Consider the following 21,257-nt stretch of genomic DNA (forward strand, 5'->3'; position numbering starts at 1 on the left):
GCAACTTAAATCTTCTGGAGAAGGTTGAAAACACCTATATGCCAACATTAACATCCCAAAGGCAGAAAAAGGCTGCAGAGGAGAGCAATCAAAACTATTTCTGAGACAATACAGTCCACAAGAAGGAAGATGTGATTTTATAGCCTTAGTAAAAACTGGGAGCCTTGGCTCCTTAGTTTCTCTAAACTTAGTTTCTCTAAACTGGCAGCTAACCTAAAGAGAGCCAAGCCATCTCTCAGTGCTTCAGCCTGCACTTCTGGAGCACAATGGGACACTGTTTGCCTCCCTGGTACCCTTGGAGAAGCAAAGGACCTTGCACCTCACCTCACCTGAACCCACAGTAGCACTTAGCCCATATTTAACACTGAAAATTGCTGCTTTTGTTGCAGGTTATTTTAAAATGGAGACAGATCTTTGTGGCCCCATATATGTTTGTTTATTTAACTATCAGTTTGCTTATCTATCAGCTGAACTAATGAAAATATCACTGCTCTTCAATGAATTACTATGAGGCATTTTAAGACCCTTGAATGGAGGAAGCAAACAAAGCCATATTACCAAGCAAGAAGTGAAATAACTAAGCACAAGATTTCATAAATACTATTGTGCATGCAGGCAGTTTCCACATCTTCCTCTCACCCTCCCTGGTACACAGAGGGTTTATATTATTCCTACAGGTAGAAAATCTAGAAAGTAGCCACACGTACCCTTTTTACAGTCCCTGAGCAATAATGCCCTGAACTGGGGGCTCAATATGGATTATTCTTTATTACTCTACCACAGATTATTTTTTGTGAGCTGACAGAAAACAGTCGAAAGAGCAGGGCTATAAATCACTGCTTCACTATAAATCACTGCATTTGTCACTTTGTCACACCCATTCCAGCACACCTCGGGCTTGATGTGGCTTTAATTCTTAATTTTTCTAATATCGCAACATGGATGCAGCTGACTTTGCACACCAGAGCGTGCTCCTATTGTCACACGTGGCCCACAGCACAGAGCAGCTCTGCTCATCCCTGTCAGACCCAAGGGGTTTCTGCTGGAGGTTGTTCTCCAGCTGCTGCTGTTGCCGTGCCACGGGAGCAGCGGGGCGGGTGCTGCGGAACACGGCTGTGGAGCACATCCAAACATCACCCAGTGCCAGCAGAGCAAGTTCAGGGCTGTCTGCACCCATCTGGAGACACGTACTTGTTCAGCATAACACAAGAACTTACAATCAGGTCCAGTTCCAGGGTGAACACTGTTTATTTTGGTGCAAGATCAGTATGGGAAAATACATTTCCAATTTTGAGAGAGGAATTTTCCCAGTTTACAAACTGTTCCATGTTTACAGAGTTTTAAATTCTTGTAAGTAACAAAAGAGCACAGATTCAGTAGCAGAAATAAGAATAAAGCATGCAGTTGTTGCTGGACATCTTGAGTTATACCAGTGAAGCCAACATAGTATTTTGCAGAATGATTAATAGATTGTGCTTACAGAAATTCTACTTATTTTTGCTGAAGGTATGTAAGTTACCAGACCTGGGACAATTACATTACTGAGCCATGCTCATGTGTGCTTTGGAAGGCTTAGAAGGGGACAAGGAGAACGAATGGAAAGAACCACAACCTCCTCCAGACCACAAATCATTCCTGTTTGTACCTGAAAGACCATAAATTTATCTGTTTGCAGAGCACTGGCAGGTTGCCTGGGAACTTCCATTAAAAGATGTAGTCCTGCAATGCACCTCACAGTGTCAAAGGTGGTATCTTTAGCATGCAAAGGAAAGCTCTAAGGTCACGTCTGTGATGAAAAAAAAATCTCTAGTTAATTTGACTGCATTAATCTGTGTGTCATTTTCCTGTGAGGCTCTTGGTGTACTTCCTCCAGTAATATTGCAGTCCATTCCAGTTCACAGCTTTTATATTATTCCATTTAGTCTTGTTGCACAACCCTTGCTCTAGGTTGAACCTATGAATTCACATTTTGGTGATGTGAGGCAATCTAGCCCTGACCTTGCCACGGTTCCTTACACACACGTAAAGTGTCCTCTGAAGCCAGGGAGAGTTTGGCTCTCAAAGCTGATGGCAGGACAGGTCATGTCCTTTCTATCCCAGGCAGGCAAGACCTGACTGTGTGCTCATGACTCCCAGGCCTTTCCAGCACCTTCCTGCCTGATTCCTACCCTGGGCTCCAGGGTGCAGCTTCTTGCTGTGATCACACACTGTCACTTCATCACAGCGAGTCCACCCAGCACAAGTGATGGGCACAGCTGTGAAATACAACCTTTTCTGGGGAACCCATGGCTGGGCCTGCCTCCTGCTGCCCCATGCCAAAGTTATGAACTAATCCCATTTACAATTGTTTTGCTCAACATATGGGTCCCAGATAGGGAGAAACAGCAAAAAAAGGACAAATTTAACTCAATATGGGCAAGTCCCCACTGCACTGGGTGTGGGTGCTGGTGAGCTTGGCTCTACAACAGAGAAAGGACAAAAAGCCAAAGAGAGGAGGAAAGCTGAGCTGGGAGCGGCAGAGGAAGATTTTGTGTGGAAAGGAAACAATGGGACACGGGGAAGGAATTAAAAGAACCACATCCTTGTCTGCATCACAGCTCTGCAGTGTAAGCTGCTCCCTCACACTGACCAACCCGTAGTGCCCTGCTTCTCACCCTGCTCCCCTGTGACTGCTGTGGAGCAGCTCCATCCCACTGGGGATGAGGGACCATGAGGGCAGCGTGCTCTTGGCACAGATCACATCTCCCTCCTTCTTTGCAATGACGTTTTGATGTGTTCCCCACCCAGTCAGGCCTATCACAAGCCCTTAGAATTAAGCCCCACAACCTCTGCTGAACCTAAACCAAAAGATGTTCCTCCCTTCCCTCTGCTTCTGACCTCACAGCCAAACTAACCCTGCTGCAGGCAGATAAGCTCTCTTTGGAGGGAGCCTTCCCACCCATTGCTTCCCTGCAATGCTTCCTGGGGAAGGACAAAGGCAAGATGGAATTTCCTTGCACACTCTGGTACCTATGTCCTCTCATATCTGCTTCCTCTAGGTTTCTCAAGCTCATTGTCTTGTCTGTGAACTTCAGTATGTCTTATTAATGGCAATATTGATTCTTTTCCATTATTGCTATATTCCATAACATATTATTAATATTCACCCTTGTACAGTCTTTGTATGTTCAAAGCATTTGCAAGTTCTTGCTGTTTATTTGTCCTAAAAGCAGCGTGAGGCACGTGGGGATGCCAGCATGAGAACCCCCACTGCAGCAGGCATTGCAGAGAGGATAAGAGTTACCAGCAGCATCCTTGGCAGCACAGTGTCTTTTGGTCTGAAGAACCCAGAAATAATTCTCCTCGATTTACAGCTCCCTTCAGACACAAAACACTCTGCTAGTGCCTGTTCAGAGTCACCTCAAGAGCTCTCAGCCACATACAATGAACAAAAATGGTTTAAAAGAGGCGTGTTTACAAACACACACACACATATATGGATAGATGGGTATACATGCATATATACCCACCTAATGTCTAATGCAGAGCTAAGGTAGAACTGCAAATATACCATAACAAATTGTATATTATATTGTAGATATTATATATGTCATATATGGTTTATGTTATATATACACATCCCTATGAGATATAATCAGGTTTCATTTTGCTTCAATAAGCCTTGGGCTATGGTCAAGGTAATCAATCTGAATATTTGGGGTTCCCTCTTTGGAGAGTGAACTATAAATGTGCAACTTCCCTGTCTCCAAAAGGCAGAGGAACTTTATCCCTTCCTTGTAGCACCTGTGAGAGCACTGGGCTGGCATTCATCAAGAGAAGCCTAAAACAACCAGAGCACCACCATCCTCCCAGCTCTCTAGGTCCTGTTTCTCTGAGGTCACAGCACACTGAACAGCGCTGCTGCCTGGAGAGCTTCTGCTGCTGAGAGTGTGAAGGGACAGGTACACTTGGAAGTGTACAGTGTCCTTCAGCATTTATTTGCTCACTGCAGAGAGAAAGTGAGTCATGAGAAACCTTAAGGTGGAGCACTCAAAAGAAGGAGTGTATAAATGATTAGCTAACAAGGGAAGGTCAGCACCAGTCCTTCAAGCCTGAGCATGTTCCATTAACGATGGCACATAAATAATCCTAGCTGAGTGCCTGTGGTTGCAGGAGAACAGCTATCACCCTTCTAGTCTCTGACACATCTCTGACTCATAGCATATCATCATATCATATATCATATATCATGTATCATGTATCATATCATATCATATCATATCATATCACCAATGAGGCTGATCTCAGTTTTCTTAAAAAAATGTAGTTAAGGTTGTAGAAGTGGTAGAAAATGGAAGTTGATCAACAGATCCAGTTTCAGGATGCACAATTTTTGCAAACAAACCAAAAAACCTGCACTACATGGAGAGCCACAGGTATGGAAGACGGACCTGAATTCTATTTACACTCGTGCAACAATGCAGTTAATCATCTTTTCAGATAAGATACAATTGCAGAATCTTTATTTGCACACTGATAAAAATGAAAGAGCATACACTGCCTGTTTTCTTCACATCACAGGTTGAATTTAAAGCATTTGGTGATAGGGAAAAAATCAGTTGACCTTGTCAGTGAGCAAGAATGGCTAGTGATTCACTTGGAGGTATCTGACAAGAACACTGAGATCTTTTTTCCTAGAATAAATACTGATTTTATAGAAAATATTCTGTGAATAATACACCTGAGTACATTAAGTATGTTCTCCTTACATGCACTGATACTTGTGGCATTGCATGATGAACCATCTAACTACTGTCCAAAGGCTGGAGGTTCCAGCATTTTCAGCAATGTCAACTGTATCAACTATCCAGGCCATTGCTGTAGTTTATAATCCAGCTTATTATGCAGTTTATTAGCTGTGGCTGCAGTTTATGATCTCTGACACCACAGCTCTTGTACAGCTACCAAGTAGCTGAGTACCTTTTTTACTTAGTGCCTTTTGGTACTAAGCTTTTCTTCGGATACTCTGCAGTAAATTTTTTATCATGACTTGAAGTTGGACAGGTGAGCTGTATCACAGAGATGAGGCAGAGAAACAGAAGTTTCTGTGGAGTGGAAAATAAACATTCATATATGTTTAGTCTAAATGTCCTATGCTAAAATGTACTTAAGCAATTTCACAGATATCTGCATAAGAAAGGGTAAACTGCACAGCATTGGGTGAAATAGTAATTTTTTCAGCATATTTCTATTTAGAAATTCAAGAACACAATCCTACCAGAGCCCAGCAATTGGAAGGAATACCAGGAAAAGTGAAATATAGAAACATAACAGACAACATAATCATCAGTCTGGCTATTCTCAGTGAGATTCTCACGTGCATTTTCCTTTCACACGCAGTCAGTCTGGGGCACTTTGATCTCAATGTCCAAGCAGATATCTGGCTGAAAGAAAAGGAGCCAAGAGCTCAAGAGGTGCAAAGAATTAAGATGCAATTTTTCATTTTAATGAGGTTTAACTCTATGCAGAACTGTACAAAATCCAATTAAATAATTTTGCATTGTTCCCTAAATACATCCATAGTTATACAACTTGTCTTAGTGTAATGTATTTGTGGACGTGGTCCATGTATAATTTTGAGGTGAGAATCTTTAAATATTTTTAAACAAACATTATCTATGGAGTAGAAAATCCTTAATATGAACCATTCTTGCCCCTCAGCATAGCTGAGATACAGGGGAGGCATATTCTCTTCCATACAGTAATTCTGTTTTCCAGGATCCCCAAAATCTGATCTTGAACTGGCTAAGAAAAGAGACAAAGACTCTTGCTTTGCTAGCTGGATGCCAACTTCCCACCTGTCAGACAACTTCGATTAACACTTGACCATGTCTAGTTTGCAGATTTATTTATCTTTTTGCTTTCAAAATAAACTAAAATATCAGCAAAGATCTTTGAAAATAACAGAAAAGATGTCTGAAAAATGCCAGTTGTTGGACAAACAAGAACAGGTGGGAGACAGAATTTGGTTTGTTTGCACCTGTGGAGTGGCAGAAGTGGCATCTGGGGAGTGGCAGAAGGAAGCAGGATCATGAGGAGCCATGATACCTTTTTCAGGTTTTAAGATCCTCTTGTAAGCCATTTCAACAAATGTTATATGCTTGGTTTGCACCATTCTTCTCTCTGTTCTGCAATCACACGGGAGCAGCAATAGCTGGGACAAGGAGTCAAAACATAATGGCCTTTAGATGTTTAGACAGCTGAACTTCTGAAAAGGTGAAAACCTAAAATGAATTGTAAGTTCTGCCTGTGGACTAGGCCCACATAGATTCATTTTGTCTGGAACAGTATTTTTCACATGCATTTCTACAGGCAAAGTGAGTGCTGAGACCCTGGGAGTGCAGCTCACTCATGCAGAAATAATGAAAAGCTGTCTCTTGCCTGTCTTCTTCTTCAATAGGTATCACAGAGGGCTGTGTTTGCAAAGCAATTGTCAGTGAGATGGAGTCTGCATCCTTTTGTGCCAAACTAAAGAACAAGACAGAACAGAATAAAAGTTACAAACTAATCAGAGGTGTGGAAGCTGCTTCAGATCTGCGTACATTGAAATGAAGAAATAACCAACGTAGCTACTTCAGCGGTGCTGCCATTCTTTGTTAGTGTGACCCTCATGCTTATGCTAAGGGTCTGAATGCTCTCATGCCAGGCAGAGGAGCTCGTTGGAGAGCAGACTGGTGACTCACAGCTCCCTGTAATGAACTGGACTGAAAAAGAAATTTTAGACTTGTGAACTCTGCCTTCATCACACAGGCACATTGCTGTGACACAGCTGACTGGGAACACAAACAGCTCCTCAGAGAAATTTGTAACAAAGGCCATATACTTGTTCCTTTTAAAAGACAGGAGGAATAACCCCCCAAAGCTGACCAAGCTATTTCTTTCTGTCCCCCTCTCTGGACCTGAGTCAATATGACTGCTGTCCACCCAGGCCTTCCCACTGATTTCCCTGGGGCTTGCATATCAGGATATCCCTTGCTTGTTATCAGGATTTGGTGCTGACCTCAGTCTGCCATCTCATCACCCAGAAGCCAGGCACCGAGAATAGAAGACCCCGTGCAACGTGAGGGAAGAATTCAGATTAAAGTTGCCTGGGACAGGTCTCAATAGCCTTCTATTCTCCCATCACCTGTGTCACCTCCTATTTTGTACAAAGTCTGTAAAGCACAAGGGGAAAAAAAAAAAAGCCAATGACTGTTCCAGTCATCTGCTAAGGCCTTGTGTGTGAGCTGGAACAGCATGTGGCACCCAGAACAACATCAGAACACAGCTCCATTTGAATCCAGGGTGTTTGACTAAAGAAGTAAAACCAGGAAAAAAAAATAGGGGAATAAGGTTCAGTTTAATAACCACAATAAACAGCTACTAACCATGTAGTAATCCACAGGTTTCCATAAATCCATGAACTTTGCCAGGCCACTGGGGATATCCAATACTATCTTCTCAGGTGGGAGGGCAGGGGGACCAGGGTTCTTCCCCAAAGCATCCCTTTATTCACACCTAGGAAATGCCTATTGTCGACAGCAAACCATGGCAAAGACAAGGAGCCACCCCTCCCTCACAATGTGCAAACCCACACTCAGGGAGGGAGGTGCACCAGCAGAGTGCACCCCCAAAACTTCTGGGTTTTAGGAGGATCAACCACCTTCTCTGTGGATATACTCTGCCTTTGGGAGTTCTCTGCTGTTCCTCAAGGGCTCAAGGGCTGTGACTGCTCCAGGGAAGGAGGAATTTTTAGGCTTGTGCTTTATTATGGGTGGCAATTTTATCATCCTTTTGAAAGGGGGGGTTCAGTAGATCTTTGAGGATTTGAGTGTTCACCTTTTTTTTTTTTCCTGTTTGGATGAAACAGACTACAACATGGATTTGAAAAATAAAATTTGTTAATAGCCTGCTAGCTTTAAAAGAGAAGATCTGGCATACACATGTTCCCTTTAGGGTTTTGATTTTTGAGGTATGAACCCCATGCAGCAGAGGAGCCAGATCATTTGGCAGTAATGCAAAGTGTGGCACGGTGACACTTCTGTTCACAAAACCCTTGCACACACAGAATTCTGCTGAAGTGCAGGTAAATATTTAATAAAACTATAGTTAGAGAAACTAAGACTTCAGAAATTTGAAAGGTGGCTCCATGAGTGAAAAACTGGTACCACCATCCGCAGGCAGAGCTGTATCCCTGTGGGTCAGGAGAGTGACCCCTGAGGGCTCAGCTCCTCGCAGCAGCAGCAGGAGGTACTTCAGCACAAGGAGCCTTCTGCCAGTCAACCCCAAAATATACCTAACCATGACTCCTCACCCTGCACATTGATGACTCACCTGCTGTGGTTCTTACCTCACCGAATTGCTGCTTTGGCTGTTTTCTGTTCTGTTTGGTAAACTCTAATGTGCCAAAGAGTGCTATAGGTTTTTTCCTCTCCACTCTGTCATTCCATACTACAGGGCTTTAGTGATGGGGAAGAGTGCATTGACTGCAATGTATGTTGCTCATGTTCTTCTTCACTGTTACAATGACTCATTATTCACAGTGTGTTTATGTAATATCATAAATACCAATCTCTGGTATTTATGCAGCATAGTATTTACTTGGGCAAGTTGCCACATGCACTAAAGAAGTAAACAAAGAGCCATTCTTCAGAGGGTTAAAAAAGTCTTAAAATTAATCCAATTTTCCTTCATAAGGCACTCCTTGTTATTTTACCTAAAGTGGCTCTTTAAGATATACAGTATGATAAAACACAATTCCTGGGAGACGTAATTATGGTTCCTAAGAGACTGATGAATAAACAATCAGGAATAGAGTGTTTGTTTTCCCTAGGTTTTCTCAACTATTAATGGAAGGCATAAAAAAAAATTGGGGAGGAATGTGTTGGGGTTGATAAATGGTAAAAAACCTCAGGAGCAGACTTCACTGAACACCCAGGACTTCTGCCTAGAAGCAGCACTATTTTATTTGATTGCAAATAATCCTGTTTTGGTAATGCATTTGCAGTGAGGGTAAATGCCACAGTGGATTCTTTGGTTTTGTTTTTTTTTTTTTTATATTTACTGTACTGTGTACATCAATGGCACAATGTGTGTTCTAAAGTAAAGAGCTTGCCTTGTCTCACATTACCTTTAAGCATTAACACAAACAGCTTCCTTCGACTGAAGGTGACAAAACCTTCTGCGTGGTACGAAATGTTCTGACACAAATTCCTGAGGAATGGCAGAGGGCTCCCATCCCAAGTGCTGAGCCATTGCAAGTCCTTTCCTAGGAAATCAGGGACACTGCAGACAACCTTACACCTGTGTGACACTGAAAACCTGGAGGGTGGCTAAAGCTACACTTGAATCAGCAGCTGAGGAAAACCTATTTGCCACCTGTGTATATTCTGCAATTGAATCAGAGGCAGTGTTTAATAATACTGGTCCCACAGAGTTATTCAAGTGATTCATCACCTAAAACCAGAGGCCACTGGTCACCTCTCTACATCAGCAAATCAGACTGATGAAGCCAAGATCTTAATTCAAATTAATGGTGTGAATCTTCAATTTGTCATCATCAGTAATATGAAAGTAAATTATAAACTTTGTAGGACCCTCACAGAAGCACAGATTCACATCACAGGTCCTGGGCTTGCACCAGCCTCTGCCTCTGCAGATTTTTAATGCCATGAATGTAATGATCAGGTCTTATTGGTTTCGTAGAGACAGACATAGACCTTGCATTCCTCCTGTGGCATGTCAGAGTAATAGATCACACTGCTGTAGTTAATACTCATCTATTATCTACTCATTTCCTTAAAAAAAAAAAAAGGCAACAAAAGTATTGATAAAGTCAATTTTGTGCCAGATCTGAAGTAAATGCCATTTCTGGCAGAAGAGCACACAGCTCATGAGTTATTGCCTAAATAATGGGCATCCCTTGCCTCTTTCTAGACAGATTTGCACAAATGGCTACAAGAAAAATATATATATACAGATGAATCTGGTCAAGCTAGTACATGTTCCAGTCTTAAGAATTTATTAAAGAAGTGAATAAACATGCTTGATGTGGTAATTAACCCCATGTAAATAGCAAATCTTGCCTTTATAGGGTTTTGTTTGTGCTGCTGTCATTAAGGGCCATTCAGTATTTCCAAACTGGAAGCAGGCCCGAGGTTAAACCTCAGCAAATGCTGGGGGAAGATGCACAAAATGGGGGTAAGGGGACCCTGGCAGGGGAACCCAATCAGCAAGCCAGCCACATATCACTGGCTCCCTTCCCTGAGAGTCCAGAGAAAGGAAAGAGAGCAGCAATAAAACACATTGAATCCTACAATCTCCGGGCAGTCTCAGCTCGGTACCCACATTTCTGTAATCTCAAAAAGAGATTTACTTCCAAGCTCTTGACTCCCAGGCTCACTTCCCTTGCCCAGGCAAACAAGGGTTTGCCCAGCGCTCTGCTGTCCTGGCATGTGCGTGCAGGGCACAGGGCATGGCCCAGCCCCGCCCTGCGGGCTCGCAGGGAGCTCCTGGCTCCCGAGAGCTGGCTCACCTGTGCCTCGGCCTCTGGCTGCTCCTCCCGAGGTCTGCTGCAACCTCCAGAGTCATTCCATAGATTTCAGTGGCCACTGGGTCAGTTAATGCTTCCGAACCAGATACTGGAATGGACCTGGAGCGGCAGTTCAGCCCTCAGGCTGGACTCCTCCTTTGGCTTTAGGGTCCATCCTGCCCTGTTTTCTCTAGCAGCTAACACATTAGTAATGAAAGTCTGTGTCTAAAAGGAAATGCCTTCTCTTCTGTTACAAAGCCCTCAAATTAATTGCCAGAAGTGGGATGTCTGAAGAAAATCTGAGTTCCTGCTGTAACCCTGATGGGGTGGGTACTCACTGACCTTCCAGACCTCCTGCTGCCAGCTGCTATAGCACGCAAATGAGAAGCCATAGCAACAATGAACGAGTTTCTGTGTGCACTCTTCTGACGACTCTGGTAAGGAGGTCCATCAGACATGCCTTCCTGTTCAGGACACTTTGTCCTAGAGAAAGTTTAATTAGTAAATATCCTTCAGCCACCCAGACAGGAGCATGCTGGAGAATCAGAGATGAGCTCTTCATAGGTCAATACTGCTTGTGGGACAAATACACTTCTCCTCTTGTGCTACAAACCCATCTTGTCTTCGGCTACACTGAAGACAAAATGATCACACAAGAAAGACAGCACAACACAGCAAAATTGAAAACACATTTAGCAATTTGCATACCTTGCGTGCCATAGAACACCCCCAAATCCTGGTGGAAATGTGCATGATGTGCCAGACATCATGAACCCAGGAACTCCCCTCCCCATAATCCCTTGGGACCAAAAAGTTTCTGATTGTTCTCCAGCTTCCCCATAAAAGCTTCATTGTTACTGCAGCCCAGCCTTTACCAGGAGTCATGGCATCGGGCCACAGCCTCCAGGGACACTCTCAAGCTGCACAAAACAAGTTTTTCCAAACAGTTTAAGTATTTCCCAGCCCAGACTCTCACATTCTAGTTGTTTGTGCAGGGACAGTAACCCACCAAGCCCTGCCTAAAATACTGGTTGTTTAAACTCCACAGAGACATTTTTTGCTAACATTCCTTACTGCTGTAACCTCTTGACCATTTAAAACTACTATTAATGGGCAGATTCCATAGGCCTAATGTCAAGGAGCCATGCCTGCTGCAAAAAAGGCAGCAATCAGACAATAGATACATAATTGCTGCTTCCTCTGGACCATTATTGGGCTCACAATTTCTTAATGGAATTGGACTTTGCAGCAGTCCGTGACATACGTGCAGCATCAACTGACCAGCTCGTAGCTGCAGTTATATTTTGTGATGAGAGCAGTAAACTTTGCTCAGTGGGAGTTGACTTGATTCGGTGGCACTGGAGGAGCTGTATCTCGTGGAGAGACCTGAGCCACCCCACGAGCAGCAGTGCCAGGGTGCCATATCAGTGCCCAGCTCCCTTGCTTGGTGCCCACAGCACCCCAGCACGTGGGCAGGTTTCCATGGTCATATTTTGGACAGCATTTGCCCAAGTTTCTATGTAGAGATTTTATCCTCTTTTCCAGTCAGGCAGCATGATAATGGGAAGAGGCCATTACAAAATTGCTTATTGCACTTAAATTTCTCCCCTGGGAGTTGGGGAGGACCCTAGTGATCATGTCAAGGGCACAGACAGGCTGGGTGCAGGGATTTGATGGCAGCAGGTAGAAGCTGGGAAGGGTGAACGTCACTGGGGCACTGTGCAGATGCTGTGACAGTCTCTCAAGGTGCCTGTCTCTCACACTGCTCATTTGCAAGGGGACACCTCAGTCAAAGCCTCATGATAATGTCACAGGCTCCCCTCCTCCCACCAGAGAGAGCAATGGTCTCCTCCTCTCCAGGGGATTTCTGCCAGCCCCAGTAGGCTCTGCAGGAACACCAGTGCATCCTGATTGCCCTGCCTGCAGCAGAGGGCTGGCAGCCTGCAGCAGATCTGAGCAGAGTGCCTGCACACACTGCAGCAGCCTGCCCACTCACCCTGGGCACGAGTGCTGAGCTGCACCTCCCCTCCCTGCAGGACAGCAGCTCCTCGCCTCAACCAGAGCACGCTCCTCAACATCCCTCACCTTCCCCTTCATTCTAGTCCTAATCGAGCTAATCATGGCATTCATTCACTAAATTAGTACTAATTAGTGAAATGCTAATTAAACAAAGGAATGACAAACCCATGCTTGCTGTCATACTTCTCTCCAGCACTTTGGAGGCACTGCCACCTCTGGCCTGTGCTGAGAAGGTCCAGGCCATTGGAAGCCATTCCAAGTCACGAGCACGGGTCACAGGGACACTCCAGCCACAGGGCCTTGACTCCCCCAAACATCCCGGGGGCAAATAACACCGGTTTGAGTCACCACTTAGCACCATGGAGTGTTTGGTGGCTTTAGTATGGGGCCCTTCAGAGAGTGACTTCTAGATGACTTGCTCTGCAAAGATAATAAAACAAACAGAACTGGGGCTAGAGAGGAATTTCTGGAGTGCTCAACACCAGTCCTGGCTTCTGCCATGAGTCCAGGCAGGCCCTTAAGGAGCCATGGCAGGCTGGTAGTGCCAAGTAGGCATAGCCCTTTTAGAGATGCCTAAATACACACCTTATTTAAGGAAAATAAATTTATTTCCTTATTTAAGGAAATAAAAGGCTTTAAAATGTGCTCATTATTTCAGTCAGGTGTGCTTGTGCTTGAATGGCTCTAGTCCATCTAACCTTGATCTCCCAGAACCTTGAGGGGCTCTGGGCAGGGACATAGGCACTGTACCAGCCAGCTGCCCTTCTCACATGCTGCCAAGCTTTTCACTTTGTGCCACTGCCCTCTCCAACCAGGCAGCAGCAGAAAGCAAGCTTTCAATTGCAGCCTCATCTAATACCTTAACTCAGTTTGCTCTAATTTGCTAACACACACACCATAGTTACAGGGCTTGTGTTTAGGCATATCTCAAGAGTTCCTTGTACATGTAACAGAATAGGATAATTCACCAAGATCCCATCAGGGAAGATAAGTCCTAAAATGTCCAGGGCCAGACACAGAGCCCTGTGTAAAGAGCCCCAAAGACATTTGGGAATCCGGTGCAGATCAAACCTTGTGTCTGGCAAGATTCTGCTGTTACATCTTGTCCTTGTGCCTTTGCAGCCTCACTGGGAACTGCTGTCAAGAAGAGAGGTGCAGGCAAATTCTCTCATGAGGCGCCCAGTGCCACTCATGTTTTCAGTGCAGGCCATCTTCCTTGCCCTGTCCTGCTTAGGGACGTCCTGGAAGCTTGAAGATGCCAATCTGGAGCAGGTTCATGCTGGAGAGGGCTGTGTGATCATTCCCAGTCTGCTAGAGGGGTGCACAACACAAAGGAGATCTGGCTATCCACAGCAGGCTCCTTGCCAGCACAGCTCTGTTGCTCAGAGGTGCACTACCTTTCTCTTCCTGACCATTGTAGCTATGGCAGCAAAAATCTAAATGAAGCTCAGGTGTTGGAGTTGATCCTTTGCCTTGTGTGTGCCTAATGGCAGCATCCTGTGTTGTTCAATAAGCTCTGTCTTGCATCTCTCATTGCACAGGCTGAGCCTTGAAGAAGTTTTTTGGATCTTGTAGGAGCCCTTGGCCAGGTAATGTGCAGCCCTGCTGAAGGGACAGCCTCTCCTGGTGGTGCCCCCAGCGGGGCTGAGGTTTTGCTCTGCTTCAGGATGTTTGCTGAAGGTCTGCACCAAAACACCAAAATCATCCTTGTTCCAGACTCAGTGATGCTCACTGCTTCTGAGCACTAAGCAGAGCTGTTGACATGCTTTGAGATGGCATTGAACCAACAAAGAACAGCTGATACAAATGGCTGGTGGGTGAGAAAATAAATTCATGGCATTTTTTCATCTAGAAACCTATCTCACCTTAATGCAAATATTCCATCAATACTCTGGTGAGCCTGTTCCCCACATGGATCTGCACCTGACAGAACAGCAGGGTGGAGCTGTGCCCTGCAGCTCCGTGCTAGTGGGCTCTGAAAAGAAGTGAGGTCCTGTGCGAGGCACTGAGGGCTCTGCACCCTGCATGCTTGGAATTGAACTGCAATGGCTCCTCTTCACAATGCAGTGAATTCCTGGCCTTTGAGTGGGGCTGTTGTGTGTGGGCACAACGTGATGGCAACAGCTTTGCAGTGGTTATGGTCTTTCAGGAGATGGCAGGGTGGCAGTGTTACCAGGAAGGTTGGTGCCTCTTTCCTGACGCTTTTATGGAGTTTCTGACAATAGTTTAAGACACTTGACTTATAAATTTCTCAAGAGAGATTTTTACTTCCCAGAGGACTGAAGCATTTTGAGCTCATCACACTGAATTATTGGCCCCAGATGAAGATGAAACCATGCAGCTGCCTGGACCATCCATTAGAGGCTGGACATGCCTGTCAAGGGCAGGCTCTGTCTGAGCCCATGTCCTGAGGATCACAGCCCAGCCTGGAGCTGGCAAGAGCCCTTCTGCTGAAGGAATAACAATTTGCAATTGCTCTTCCTAAAGCTACACATGGCCTTTTATCTGACCTTCTTTGATCTTCTCCACAACCTCTGTCAGGTCTTCAGCGCTTTCAGTTCTTTATATTAAAGCAATTAATCCCACATGCAACCAATTAGGTTAAGACATAGTTTGATGGCCATAATATTGTACAGACGTTCTACCAAGTTTTCAACAAGTAAGGGTGACTCCTACATGACACTTTCTAGTGACTGCAGCTCAGAAATGTCCCAAGGAAAAAACATATTCCAGAATTACCCTCCAAGCCAGAATGTGCCACTTGCAGACAACATGCTGGCTTTGTGTACATACAATAGGGACTCAAACACTGCTCCTTCTTGTTGGGCACAGCATGCAGGGCAAGAATCTCACCAGACCTGTGTGAACAGGTTTGTCATCCAATAACCTCTTTACCTGCCACTGTCATTACTAGCAACCCACACCAAATGTTTTGCTTATCAGAAGCAAAGAGGCAGCAGCACACGTGAAGTCTTTAAGCTTCATCCATTTTGCCCTGGTCCCTAAGGAGGGGTGAAAGGGCAGCTGGTACAGGAGAGCATTTGCCCTTCGTGCCTGTGCTCTGAACACAGGGCAGCCCCCATTGCTGCTCTCCCCGTTGCTGCTGCAGTGCAGTGTGGCATTACCTAAAGCTCCTCTTTGGGTACTCTTCAGTTCATGAGGCATCCTCCATCTGGTCCTGGTGTCAAATAGATCACAGTTTTACATGGATGAAAAATGAGACTCCCTTCTGCTTGCATAACGCTGGACTGCACAAGTCTTCCAAAATTCAGCAGAGGCACTGAAAGCATGTCACCACTGTCTCTTTTGACCTGTGGGATACAGGCTGTTGACACTGCTATATGTTAAAAGTGTCCTAGAGTCGGTTCACTTGGACTTTGCTCTGTTAGTGACAGAGAAGAGGCACATTTCCTTGCCTGGGTCATTTCCCTTCAGTGAAAGGAGCCAGCCCTAATGCCCAGCGCTGGTCTGTTTGCTGGCTCTCCTCTCAGGGAGAGGATTTCTTGTGTTTGGGGGGCTGACAGCAGCAAGAGCAGCTGCAAGCTGTTTCTCTCACACCTTGAGAGCTCTTTCAGCAATAGTGCTCATTCCTTCCTGCTCACACCTTGCCAAGGACAAAGAGGCACCCACATGGTCCTTCCAGGTCTGCCACAGCACAAACATACAACAAGATGTACAAGAATCCCACAAGCAGCAGCATTACAGACCATGGCTCTGGCACTAGACTATCTGTAGAGTTTTTGTATTACAACAAAAGGTCTGGACAATGTGGCAATAGGACCTCTAATGGACTTCAGATGGAGAATTATCTAATGGAGCAGCTTTCCTCCAAAAATGTCATTTTGTCACAATCAAAATGCTTGTGAAACTATCATTTTACCAACTATTTTTCCGGGGGGGAAAATAAAAATAAGAAAGAAAAAAACCCAATATTTTTTAACATAAGACATTTAGAGATCTTTATTGTTATAGAATATATGGATTTTTAAAAGCTATAATGATCTAAATAAGCCTAAACTATTTATTTTTGTGGAATTTTCCTTTGTGGAGAATTTCAACATTTTGAGGTTTTGTTTTGAATTGGAATGAAAACAAATTTCAAAATCTCAAAATTGTCTATGAAACACAATTTCCACTCTCTGGCCAACTCAAGTTTCAGGCTAGAGTATGTATAATAGCTCCCCTGCAGGGAAGCTCTTTAGGAAAAATTACTCTGAATGAATTTATTGGTGCAAACATATAGTTTTAAAGATTTTTCATTTTGTCCAAGCTGACATGTCCCTGCTGAAAGCTCCTCCCAGTCATAAGAAGCCTCCACAAGTTCCTGAAAGACTTTTTCTGAAAGGCATTGCTAACTTTGTAAAATTGATGGCGGTCATTTCCTGGCATTGATATTAACCAGGCAGTTACAGTTGTCACTTATTTGCAACAGACCACAGAACTGATACCATAACTATTTTCTTTGTCAACTTTAGTTGGACTCCTTTTAATAGTTTAAACTAGGGATTAAGAGCTTTATATTACATGTTCAATAAAAGTCCTGTTTGTTCAGACTAAAATAATCAATAGAACAGAATTTATACACTAGAATATTTCGATGAATTTAAATATTTACAGCCTTAGCAAATAATTTTGCCTCAAAAAAAACCCCAACTACTTGCATTTTCATGTGTAAGGAACAAAAACCTACTACAGGGCAAATTAATTATTAGGAACATGAATGGAGACTTACTGTAAGTTTTGTTTTCAAGTGAGTCACTTTGGATTTACGGTGACATAAATGAGATCAGAGGCCAATCTATTCACAGCAGCTTTATACAACATGTAGGTATGAAACAGCCCAATATTGAAGCACGTTAACATAAACAGCTTGTAAGTTAATCACATGTGCTTTAAAATAAAATTTAGGGAAAAAAAAAAAAAAAACACAAATAAAACCCCAACAAAACCAAACAAGAACAAACCACCCCTGCATGCCATAGGACTTTTTGCTGCCTTTTTCTGGTTGTGCTTTGCTGAAGAGAAGTGGGTGGGCACTGTGCTGGGGTACTCCAGAGAGTGTCTGCTCCTGCAGAAAGCAAAGGCTTTGTGTCAAGGTGAAAGAAAGCTGAACCAAACACACACTCTGCAGCCAAAGTTTGTTTATAACTCCTGACTCTGCTGGGTCAGTTATGTGGCAGTTTCACTAAACAAACAATAAAACACAGGTCAATGTCCAAATACTGCAGTGCAGCTCATTTAAGCAGCTTCAATAGTTGGTAGAGGAGCAAAGCTGTAAGTGGAAACAAACTGCCTCTGCAGTAGAGAGCAGGAATGAAAGATAGTAAATCAAATCAGGCCCAGGTATGGCTGAGGGGTTTTTTTGAAGATGCCTTTGACCAACTAGCTCAGCTTGGTGCAGGAAGTTTTTGAAAGCACATTTGGCACTCGATGCGTTTGTTGCAGCATCAGCAACGCAAATCTTTCAATCCATTATCTTCAGTTGCTATGTTGGGAGGTGTGTGTTAAATCATCACAAAAAGAGTCGTTCTCTAAAGGACTGGAGAGGGGAAACCAAACCAAAACTACGTGGTAAATCCATCAAGGAATGACACAGAGGAGAACAGCCAGCTGAACCAGTACTGTACAATGTCTCTTCTCCATTCCTGGGTTCAGCAAGATATTTTCTGTGCTCCTACTGAGTTAGCTATGGACCTTGCACATATAAACCCTCTCCTTTGCTAGACTGCCCATCCAACTTATACCCCTTAGCACAGTTATATAATCCCCATATAAATCCCTCTCTCCTTGCCTTGTCTTGTCCAAGAAACATGTTAGCCTGCTTCCTACTTGGATGCTGGCTTTACATCCAAAGGCACTGCCAAGGCACCTTGCCACACCACCACCATGCAGCTCAGCTCAACAGCAACTCCCTCCCTTCTGGAAGGGGAGCTGCTACAGCTGGGAGGGAGAGGAAAGGGTCTAGCAGGGAGTCAGAAGAACCTATTTGTGGTTGTCTCGTGCTTCATCGTATTTCACTTGTTTGATATTAGCAAATCCATCAACTGGAGTCTTGGTCACTTTCCTCAGTGTAAAATTTCAATATACAGAATATTCTGAGTTGGAAGGGACCCACAAAAATCATCAAGTCCGACTCCCAAGTGAATGGCACTCTGTCTTGGTTTGGTTCTGCTGTGCCTGTAGAATAGAGTGCCTTTAACAAGAGTAAATGTAAACTAGGGTTGTCTGGCTTTGAACACTCCAAACTGGAACAAAAATAGAGGACATTTGCAAAATTAGAGCAACCTTACACAGGTAAGTAAGGGAGGTGGGCAGAGAATTGGTCCTAGGAAGATTGCAGCACAGGAATTCTTAGACTCCTAGACAAAACCTAAGTAAGTTTGTGGTCAGTACTTGGAGCAGGCAATTGACCCTCCCATCAGCTCTTTGGAAGGAGTGGTGGGTGCAGAGCTCCGTGTGGCTGCCACAGGGAGCTCCTTTGTGGCTTCTGCTGGCAGTGTAACGTGTGAAGGTGTGCTGACATGCTAACTGGGCACCCAGGATGGAAACCACTGCTTCTTTTCATTCTACCTGTGAAATGTTCTACTCAGCATGTAAACATGTGGGCAAACAGAGACAATGGTTTAAAAAAACAGTGAGCATGATTAAAATGCTTAAAGGAGAAAAAAATATTGTTCAGCTGAGCAGAAGTGAGAGGGAGGCAAATGTCCAACTTGGAGAAACAAGGGATTTGTTCAGGGAGTCACAGAAATATTTTTGTGGAAGCCATGGGACAAAATGAAGAAATGATGGTTTATAATAAATATCAAGACCATCTTGTATCATTAAGATTACCAGGCTAGGAAATATTTTCTTTGGGAAAGTTCTGGCCTCCAAGTCTAATAGAGATTTTCTAATAGCTAAAGAAGAAATACACACGTGGAGTAATTAAAATAGCATTAGATTCCCATGCAGACCAGCAAGCATTACACAGGACTAATAACCAGTGTGAGAAATCGGAATTGCTGCCCCAAAGTCAGCTCAGCTGCCTATGGTTTCTAATCTGTAACTGTGTCAGCAGGAAATAATGGGAAAAATTAAATGGTTCAGTACAAAACCAATAATGAAGTAAAAGAAATATAAAATCTATGACATAAAATCAGTATGTCACTCATTTTTTTGTTGTTCAGCTCCTTTTACAACATAGAAAAAGCTGGTTTGCAGTGCCATAGCACAAGAAAAGCTTGCAGGCTTTCTTGCAACTTTTTAAGCAGATAAACACAATCACAAAGTCTACTTAACAATTCTCTTTTATTGGTAGTAGAAGCATCAGTAGCAGTAATGATTGTTGTGTTACAGGAGCCTTGAGAGCCATGAACTGTATTCCCCAGCCTCATGCAAAGTGCACTCTGCAAGTACATAATAACAGATGAAACAGTTTAAAACCTTGACGTTACTTGTATGCAAAATTTTGATTTAAAATCTGCTCTGTTCCAGCAAAGATTTGTTTGTGTGTTTTTCTTTACCACTGTGAGGAATGTGACTACCCACAATGTGGAAAGCAAAGCACATGCAGGATGAAAATCAGAAACAAGTAGGCAAGAGAAGGGAGATGGAGAATATTAGCACCCCTGAAGGCTTTATTTGCCTTTGTGCCCACGAAATGTGAAGCTTCACTTTCTGCTGAGCCCTTCCACGCTCAGAAAACATGGGTGAAGAACCAGAGCATACTTAGACTGTCTTAAAGCCTTGGATATTTAAAAATGGCAACAGGGTTTAGCTTCTCATTTGGCATCTGGTTTCTGAGCCTTGTAATGCATTAGGATCACATTTTCAGGGTTTTCCCTGCAACCGGGAGAATTAGAAATTTATTGTTTAAAAAAAAGTGAGAAGGTCATGTGATTGTGTGCTTCCAGAAGCTGAGACTTGAAGCAAAAGCCCACCCTGGACTCACAATAAAATCATGAAAATTGAAAACACCAGACTTAAGAAGCTCATCCAAGCTTTCTGCTGCGCATATGTAAAACCAGGGTGTTGTCAGGACTAGTTAGCTAATGTCATAAAGCACTCATAAGGACAACGTTAGTTATTATTTAGGAGGAAACCAAAGTGTAAAGTGTTTTACATATAAATCTGCTCTTTAGAAGAGCAACATTAAAAACGCAAGATTGGGCTCTGGATTACTGAAGGGTAATAAAGAGGTTTTAAACACAGCCATAACTCATTCTGCATGAAAATGACTCAGCAGTGTCTTGACCAAGCTGGAAAGAGGACCTCTGGAAGTGATTAGGAGTGGACTGTCTCCTAACATGCCTTCCTCCACTAATCTGCTTGGAATGGCAGATGTGCAGAGCAGCCCAGTGCAAGGAGCAAAACCCTGGGCTGAGCAGGGAGAGGGTGGCTCTGCAGCTCCACAGCCTTTGTCTCAGGACTGGAGTGAAGAATGGTGGCAGTGGCTCCTCTGGAATGACAGGTAATGTCTTGCAAAGAAGCAGAGTGTGCTGTGAAAGCATGGTGTGGCCATCCTTGTGTATCTGTTGCAGCGGTTTCGGGGGTTTCAGACTATCTGCAGCTTGGCTGTGCAGACTGAACATCCCCACTAGCAGTCACAGCCCATCTGCTGCACTCCTGAAGAGCTTTTGGGCAGAGCAATCCAGTTTGCACTGCTAAGACCATGCTGCCATGGAAGCAGATTTGGGTGAGTGGGGAC

Source organism: Vidua macroura, chromosome 11, assembly GCF_024509145.1.
Source record: "Vidua macroura isolate BioBank_ID:100142 chromosome 11, ASM2450914v1, whole genome shotgun sequence".
Taxonomy (NCBI): Eukaryota; Metazoa; Chordata; class Aves; order Passeriformes; family Viduidae; genus Vidua; species Vidua macroura.